Source organism: Schistocerca americana, chromosome 10, assembly GCF_021461395.2.
Source record: "Schistocerca americana isolate TAMUIC-IGC-003095 chromosome 10, iqSchAmer2.1, whole genome shotgun sequence".
Taxonomy (NCBI): domain Eukaryota; kingdom Metazoa; phylum Arthropoda; class Insecta; order Orthoptera; family Acrididae; genus Schistocerca; species Schistocerca americana.
Genome location: NC_060128.1, coordinates 97510238 through 97517624, shown reverse-complemented (window position 1 = coordinate 97517624; position 7387 = coordinate 97510238). Strand labels below are relative to the sequence as shown.

The following is a 7387-nucleotide window of genomic DNA, read 5'->3' as shown; positions in this document are numbered from 1 at the left end:
ACCGCTACGACCAAACTAGTCCAAAAGAAACAAAATATCCGAACCACAATCAAGGAGGCTGTCGAACTACATACCTTACCGGACAGCAGGGGCAAGACGAGGAAAGGTACATTGCTGTGAAAATACGCTAACCTCCAGGGCAGGTAACTGGGGAATTTAATGATTAACAATAAGAAGTGGAGAATGGCTAATTAATTTTGCCAACTCTAAACACTCGACTCGCTGATCTTCGTCTCACTGATCCTGCGAGCAGCAATGTGCGAACAAACGGTGTAATCTCAAAATAGTGGAGCTTTCACTACTGGATTAATGTTCACTCAACTCAAACGTCCTGGATCCGGTGGAGAACGAGGTTGTGGCTCTCGCAACTACTGCCCCTCGATCCGGCAGCGTTCCCGGCATGTACTCGCACTGCCGGATTCCACTGCTGTTCCGTCCCAAACGAACTCCCCGACTCACACCGACCCGGAAAAGACCTAACGTCCATCCAAAGATAGTAACACCGCACTAGATATCGATAACCGCTGCTGCTGCCACTCGCGGTCAGACAACGCTAACAAATGTAGTGGTGCCAGTAAACATAAGAAGAAACTGAGACGCCACTATCCCTATTACATGATGCCAACCTACCAACGGCACCAACGCGAGCCGCAACATGGCTCAGTTACATTTTAAACTTCATGTTTAGAAAAAATTCTAATTTTATAGTTAATTATCTCCATTTTTACCACAGCTTGTAATAGATTTGGGAAATTATAGAATTTCATACACCTGTAAATATGATTTGTATGTTGTGTAAAATTCATCGAATAATCTCTCACTTCTGAAGAAAAGTGTGCCTATGGCAACAAATGCTGCCAACAGTTAGTGAAAAAATGATGAAATTTCACATGCAAAAAAATTATTCTGTTATATATTTGAACTTCCACTGCTATGCGTGTAAATCCTGAATCCTTCCTGGTCATGCTGACAAAGCTTTATGAATTTATTTGTAAAAGTATAGACAGTGGAAATTAAATTGTCCTGTGGTGCCTCTCCTACCCTAAGTCTGCCCTTTGTCGTCCTACCCCCCCCCCCCTTAAACAGGATCCAACAAGGCAGATATCCTAAAACAGTTTGGCACCAAACACCAAAATAGGTAAGCGACATGTTTCGGTCCAGGAAATGATGCAGCTAACAAGATGAAGCCGAAAATGTTTCCTCTGGAACCTAATTCGTAAATGTACATGATGATGAAGTATGCTGTAAATAGAGAGCTGACATTTTTGTCCATAGAACCGCATTATGTGGGGGTGGGTAGAGACGCCGGCTATAGCTGAAACAACCAATTTCCGTTATATCTTTCTTTTTTCACGCGGTATTAACCCGTTAAAACCGCTCAGAATAACCGGGTTCTGAAAAAAAAAAAAACGATTTTCGGTTTTTATTGCTGTTGGCTTGAAAAATTATTACTCAGTGAGCTTCTGCAATAACCGTTTTCTCCATTTTGGATTGAAAAATTAAAAAATTATGACTCATTCAGTTGCAAAATACGTAGAAACAAAACATTAAATTGCATAGGGAAAAAAAAAACAAAAGTTAGTCTGCCCTCTGTTCGGTGCTTTTCTCGAAAATTGGTGATTGGCTGAACACTACAAAAAATCACCACAATGCACTTATTGATTCTGTAAAAATTGCGTTGTAATCGGGGATCACACCACGTTATAATAGCCAGTGCTAAAATGTAAAAGGCCGCCCGGGGTAGCCGCGCGGTCTCAGGCGCCATGCCACGGTCCACGCGGCTCCCCCCCTCGGAGGTTCGAGTCCTCTCTCTGGCATGCGTGTGTGTGTGTGTTGCCCTCAGTGTAAGTTTAAGTACTGCCTAAGCTACGCAGTGGGATCCCATAACACCTTACCACAAATTTCCAAATTTTCCAAAGGATGAAAACTGTCCTTGTAGAACTGTGTTTTTTGTGTTATTTTTTTCCGTTTTCAAGGTCTATAAGCAGATAAAGGCACATTATGTGGACACAGGCAGCAGACTAGGTACTTTCTGTTTCTATTACACATTATGAATGAATTTTTCTTGAGATTTTAACTTATAAGTGTTATCATAATTGCCTTCGTCTTTTATTGTTTCATGGATGTGGGAGACACATTATAATACTTTAGTGCAAATGAGGCATTCTATTAATTTTATCCATAGTGGATGCTGTTGAACTCCGTGACTGTCCCCTCATAATGCGCTCCGTCTTCAGGCCACGAGTGGCTCATCGAGACCATCCGACCGCCGTGTCATCCTCAACTGAGGATGCGGATAGGGGGGCCGTGTGGTCAGCACACCGCTCTCCCAGGCGTTATGATGATATTCTTGACCAAGCCGCAACTATTCGGTCGAGTAGATCCTCAATTGGCATCATGAGGGTGAGTGCACCCCGAAAAATGGCAACAGCGCATGGCGGCCCGGATGGTCACCCATCCAAGTGCCGGCCACGCCCGACAGCGCTTAACTTCGGTGATCTGACGGGAACCGGTGTCTCCACTGCGGCAAGGCCGTTGCCTCGTCCCTTCATAGGGTGTAGAAAAATTTCCGCTGCCAATCACAATAAAAGATTATTTATTCGTCACAGACCAGTTTCGGGCTTGTGCCCATCCTCTGGTGTTTATATATTCATGTACCTATTTATATTGAAGGAGATGACTCTTTGAATGCAAAGAAAATTATTTGCTGGTGACTCAACAGATACAAGTGGAACAATTGTAAATGGCAAGGCAGCATATGTCGAAAATATATCTGTATTTACATAAAGATAAAGTATCCTTACTATAATTATACGGTGGTGACAGTTTTTCCACTCAGTTGCACATTTGTTACCACTTTCGCGGCCATGTACCAGATTTTTTCAATAGTTAGCTCCATATTTTACTACTGTGTCGTGAACTCGTCATATACACTGTGTTTACATTCAAAGATTCATGTATTCTATAATAAGGTAATATTTCAAAAAAAGGAAAATTTTATTAATAAAATTTACTCCTTTTTTTTAAGAAAGATTTATTTAAAAACGAAAAATTTTAGCATTGTTTGTATGTTTCACGATATTTCGGTTTATTTACTGGGTTATTAGTAAAAAGAAAAGAAAATACATCTTATAACCGACTGCAAACAAATATCGAAAAATTCCGGTTATTCAGAACCGAAATACCGGTATCGGTTGTAACAGGTCGGTTTTTCCCATCCCTAGGTGGAGGCAGTGACCCACATTCAGCTACGACCGCCGGTAGTCGAATTGAGTATTCCCGGCGACCGGGCGTAATTTTAAGCGGCGACAGGTAGCAGGAGGGGGGTGGGGGGGGGGGGGGGGGGGGGGGAGCGTCTCCGCCTTCCAATCTAACTTTGCGGCAGAGCTTCGGATAGCTAGTGGCTCGGCGTGCGCTGCCAGCCTGCCCTGCTGAACGGAACACACCCTGCGACCCGAGTCACGAAGCTACCCACGTATACACAAATAGTAGATATTCAGAATAAATACAAGAATAAAGAAGAACACGTGGTTCGCAGACGGTCGTTCCCTCAGCCAGAGCCGGCCGGGGTGGCCGAGAGGTTCTAGGCGCTACAGTTTGGAACCGCGCGACCGCTACGGTCGCAGGTTCGAATCCTGCCTCGGGCATGGATGTGTGTGATGTCCTTAGGTTAGTTAGCTTTAAGTAGTTCTAAGTTCTAGGGGACTCATGACCTCAGATGTTAAGTCCCATAGTGCTCAGAGCCATTTTATATACCGACTTGACAGAAAATCCTAGGAAGTTCTGGTCTTACGTTAAATCAGTAAGTGGCTCGAAACAGCATATCCAGACACTCCGGGATGATGATGGCATTGAAACAGAGGATGACACGCGTAAAGCTGAAATACTAAACATCTTTTTCCAAAGCTGTTTCACAGAGGAAGACCGCACTGCAGTTCCTTCTCTAAATCCTCGCACAAACGAAAAAATGGCTGACATCGAAATAACTGTCCAAGGAATAGAAAAGCAACTGGAATCACTCAACAGAGGAAAGTCCACTGGACCTGACGGGATACCAATTCGATTCTACACAGAGTACGCGAAAGAACTTGTCCCCCTTCTAACAGCCGTGTACCGCAAGTCTCTAGAGGAACGGAAGGTTCCAAATGATTGGAAAAGAGCACAGGTAGTCCCAGTCTTCAAGAAGGGTCGTCGAGCAGATGCGCAAAACTATCTCTGACGTCGATCTGTTGTAGAATTTTAGAACATGTTTTTTGCTCGCGTATCATGTCGTTTTTGGAAACCCAGAATCTACTCTGTAGGAATGGATTCCGGAAACAGCGATCGTGTGAGATCCAACTCGCTTTATTTGTTCATGGGACCCAGAAAATATTAGATACAGGCTCCCAGGTAGATCCCATTTTCCTTGACTTCCGGAAGGCGTTCGATACAGTTCCGCACTGTCGCCTGATAAACAAAGTAAGAGCCTACGGAATATCAGACCAGCTGTGTGGCTGGATTGTAGAGTTTCCAGCAAACAGAACACAGCATGTTGTTATCAATGGACAGACGTCTACAGACGTTAAAGTAACCTCTGGCGTGCCACAGGGGAGTGTTATGGGACCATTGCTTTTCACAATATATATAAATGACCTAGCAGATAGTATCGGAAGTTCCATGCGGCTTTTCGCGGATGATGCTGTAGTATACAGAGAAGTTGCAGCATTAGAAAATTGTAGCGAATTGCAGGAAGATATGCAGTGGATAGGCACTTGGTGCAGGGAGTGGCAACTGACCCTTAACATAGACAAGTGTAATGTATTGCGAATACATAGAAAGAAGGATCCTTTATTGTATGATTATATGATAGCGGAACAAACACTGGTAGCAGTTACTTCTGTAAAATATCTGGGAGTATGCGTGCGGAACGATTTGAAGTGGAATGATCATATAAAATTAATTGTTGGTAAGGCGGGTGCCAGGTTGAGATTCATTGGGAGAGTCCTTAGAAAATGTAGTCCATCAACAAAGGAGGTGGCTTACAAAACACTCGTTCGACCTATACTTGAGTATTGCTCATCAGTGTGGGACCTGTACCAGGTCGGGTTGACAGACAAGATCCAAAGAAGAGCGGCGCGTTTCGCCACAGGGTTATTTGGTAACCGTGATAGCGTTACGGAGATGTTTAGCAAACTCAAGTGGCAGACTCTGCAAGAGAGGCGCTCTGCGTCGCGGTGTAGCTTGCTCGCCAGTTTTCGAGAGGGTGCGTTTCTGGATGAGGTATCGAATATATTGCTTCCCCCTACGTATACCTCCCGAGGAGATCACGAATGTAAAATTAAAGAGATTCGAGCGCGCACGGAGGCTTTCAGACAGTCGTTCTTCCCGCGAACCAGAAAAGGGAGGTAATGACAGTGGCACGTAAAGTGCCCTCCGCCACACACCGTTGGATGGCTTGCGGAGTATAAAAGTAGATGTAGATGTAGATTTGAACTATTTTTTTTAGATATGTTCAATAATGTTCATGTCTGTGGAGTTCCGTGCCCAGAGGAACTGTTTAAGCTCAGAAGATAGCCACTCTGTAGCAATTCTGGACATGTGGTGTGTCGCATTGTCCTGCTGGAATTGCCCAAGTCTGTCGGAAGGCACAATGGAGATGAATGGATGCAGTAATCAGACAGGATGCTTACGTACGTGTCACTCGTCAGAGCCGTACGTAGATGTATCAGAGTTCCTTATAACTCCAACTGCACACGCCCCACACCATTACAGAGCCTCGACCAGCTTGAACAGTACCCTGCTGACATGCATGGTGCATGGATTCATACCCGTACATTTCCATCTGCTCGATACAATTTGCACGAGACTCACCTGACCAGGAAACATGTTTCCAGTCGTCAACAGTATAATGCCCGTGTTGAAGTGCACAGGCGAGGTAAAAAGCTTTGTGTCGTGCAGTCATAAAGGGTACACAAGTGGGTCTTCGGCTCCAAAAGCCCGTATCGATGATGTTTCGTTGAACGCTTCGCATGCTGCCATTTGCTGACTGCCCAGAATTGAAATCCGCAGCAGTTTGAGAAAGTGTTGTACTTCCGTCACGTTGAACGATTCTCTTAAGTTGTTGTTGGGCCCATTCTTGCAGGGTCTTTTTCCGGCCACAGCAATGTCGGAAATTTGATGTTTTACCGGATTCCTGATATTGACGGTACATTACGACTACAATACCACGTTGAAACGTACATAAATCTTGCAATTGTAACAACTGCGCCAGATACTTATTGTCTGCCGGCCACTGTGGGCGAGGGGTTGTAGGCGCTACAGTCCGGAACCGCGCTGCTACTACGGTCGCAGGTTCGAATCCTGCCTGCGGGAATGGATGTGTGTGATGTCCTTAGGTTAGTTAGGTTTAAGTAGTTCTAAGTTCTAGGAGACTGATGACCTTAGAAGTTAAGTCCCATAGTGCTCAGAGCCATTTGAACCACCCGCCGTACCAACAATTAATTTTATATGATCATTGCACTTCAAATCGTTAAAATCGTTCCGTACGCATACTCCCAGATATTTTACAGAAGTAACTGCTACCAGTGTTTTTTCCGCTATCATATAATCATACAATAAAGGATCCTTCTTTCTTTGTATTCGAAATACATTACATTTGTCTATGTTAAGGGCCAGTTGCCACTCCCTGCACCAAGTGCCTATCCGCTGCAGATCTTCCTGCATTTCGCTGCAATTTTCTAATGCTGCAACTTCTCTGTATACTACAGCCTGTGATCTGAAGATGACACGGCTGCCGCTTGGTACCGTTGGGTCTTCGTGGCCTGTTCGGCCGGAGTATAGATTTTTTTATGTATCTTGAAACTGAGAGAGTCCAAATTTTTCAATTTTTGTTCGATTTTTATGATAGGAATAAAAAAAACCGAAAATCAGTTATTTTAGTAACAGGTTGCTTTGAGTGGTCTTAACAGTCAGGTTGAGCACTGGTGGGAAAGCAACGGATGTAACCGAAAACCGGCTGTTTCAGCGAAAACCGCCGCCGCCAGTTTCGACCCCCGGCACCTCTTCAGGCTGCGCCGCGCGGCGTAATATCCCCTGGCAGCAGCGCAGCGCCGGACAATTTGTTAGTCTAATTCGGTGGCGCCGGCGATTACGCCGTAGGCGGGCGGGCCAGTCCATCAGGCGCGCTAAGCCCCCTCCGCCATGCACCGCGCTGCCCCAAATCCGTTTTAAATTGAGCCCGCGGCGGCGCCGCGTCCACCTGGGCGAGCAGCCGCCGCCCACACCCCCGCACTGGCCGGCCACCCCCACCTCAGCCACCCCCACCCCTCACTCGGCCTACCTACCCCCTCTCAGCCTCGTGTCCGAGAGCCGCCTCGGGGCGAGTTTTTAAAATGCAATTTCCCGCCCC

The 7387-nt window shown here is 45.5% G+C and overlaps 1 pseudogene; it reads right to left on the bottom strand.

The window, feature by feature from the left end:
* Window positions 1-2422: 2422 nt before the first annotated feature.
* Window positions 2423-2540, bottom strand: LOC124552790 (annotated as a pseudogene).
* Window positions 2541-7387: the final 4847 nt, after the last annotated feature.